We start from the raw sequence: 1,956 nt of genomic DNA on the forward strand, positions 1-1,956 counted from the left end.
CCAACGACCACCTCCCTATAGTAGTTTTTTACCCCATGATCTTCAAAAAGCATGTTTACAGTACTAGTGTCACCCTCACTAGGTTTATATATCGTGTTTCAGTGATATACGGGTAAATTTTACCATTTGTTCTTAAGTATATGGCATTTATATGCCATATCTATACAATTCAATCATTTACTAGTGCCGCCCCTCACTAGGTTTATATATCTTATTGCATTGATATACAATTTATTCTTATGTATATGGCATTTATATGCCATATCTATACAATTCCTGGATATTTCGATGTATATTTGCTAGATTATACATTGTTATGCCTTATAGGTATTATACCTATAAGCCATATCCATACGATTCACTTATATAAATATATGTATATTTTTCAATACATTATTTTTTTTTCACTTTTGTATGGATTTGTATGCATATCCATACATTTATATGGATATGCTTGGCGTTCTTTATAGTATTGACAACCTCATATGTATAACATAGGTTTTGACCAATACGAGGAGGGGCACGCCAACGACCACCTCCCTATAGTAGTTTTTTACCCCGAGCTCTGCCAAAATCATGTTTACAGTACTAGTGCCACCCTTCACTAGGTTTTAATATCATATTTCAGTGATATAAGTGTTAATCATTCTATTTATTCTTATGCATATGGCATTTAAAAGCCATATCTATACAATTCATTCATATTTCAATGTATATTTATAATATTAAACCATATTATGACATATAGGTATTATACCTGTAAGCCATATCTATACGATTCATTCACTAGTGCCGCCCCTCACTAGGTTTATATATCTCATTTCAGTGATATATGGGTAAACTCTATTATTTTTCATATGACACTTATATGCTGCCATATATATAAAAATGCATTTACATTTCAACGTATATATATTTACTATATTATACATTAATATGCCTTAAAGGTATTATATCTACTATAAGCCATATCCATACGATTCATTTATATAAATACATATATGTATAATTTTCTATACATAATTTTTTTTTATTAATATATGGGTTTCCTAAGCATATCCATATAATCCATTTAGTCTTATATGGATTAGATTGGTCTTCTTTATTGTATTGCCAAACTCATATTGATAACATAAGTTTTGAACAATAAGAGCAGCCGCCAACCAACCAACCGCCGCTACCATTGGAGGAACATATACTTACTTTTATATATGTCCTCTTTATTTTAATGGTCTCTTTATTTGAATTTCAATACCATAGGAATATTTATACATCGAATATGTTTGCCACTAATTTTTCGCGTCACTTATAATATGACGACACAGACTTGCTACCATAACATAAGTTTTGAACAATAAGAGGAGCAGCCGCCAACCAACCAACCAACCAACCACTGCTACCATTGGAGGAACATATACTTACTTATTATATGGCCTCTCTCTGTACTTTAATGGTCTCTTTACTTGAATTTGAATACCAGAGGAATATTTATATACATCGAATATGTTTGCCATTAATTTTTCGCGTCACTTATAATATGACGATACAGACTTGCTACCATAACATAAGTTTTGAACAATAAGAGGAGCAGACACCAACCAACCAACCGCTGCTACCATTGGAGGAACATATACTTACTTTTATATATGTCCTCTTTATTTGAATGGTCTCTTCATTTGAATATTAATACCATAGGAATATTTATACATCGAATATTGTTTGCCACTAATTTTTCGCGTCACTAATAATATGACGATACAGACTTGCTACCATAACATAAGTTTTGAACAATAAGAGGAGCAGACACCAACCAACCAACCGCTGCTACCATTGGAGGAACATATACTTACTTTTATATATGTCCTCTTTATTTGAATGGTCTCTTCATTTGAATATTAATACCATAGGAATATTTATACATCGAATATTGTTTGCCACTAATTTTTCGCGTCACTA

The sequence above is a fragment of the Drosophila suzukii genome, chromosome Y, assembly GCF_043229965.1.
Source record: "Drosophila suzukii chromosome Y, CBGP_Dsuzu_IsoJpt1.0, whole genome shotgun sequence".
Classification (NCBI taxonomy): domain Eukaryota; kingdom Metazoa; phylum Arthropoda; class Insecta; order Diptera; family Drosophilidae; genus Drosophila; species Drosophila suzukii.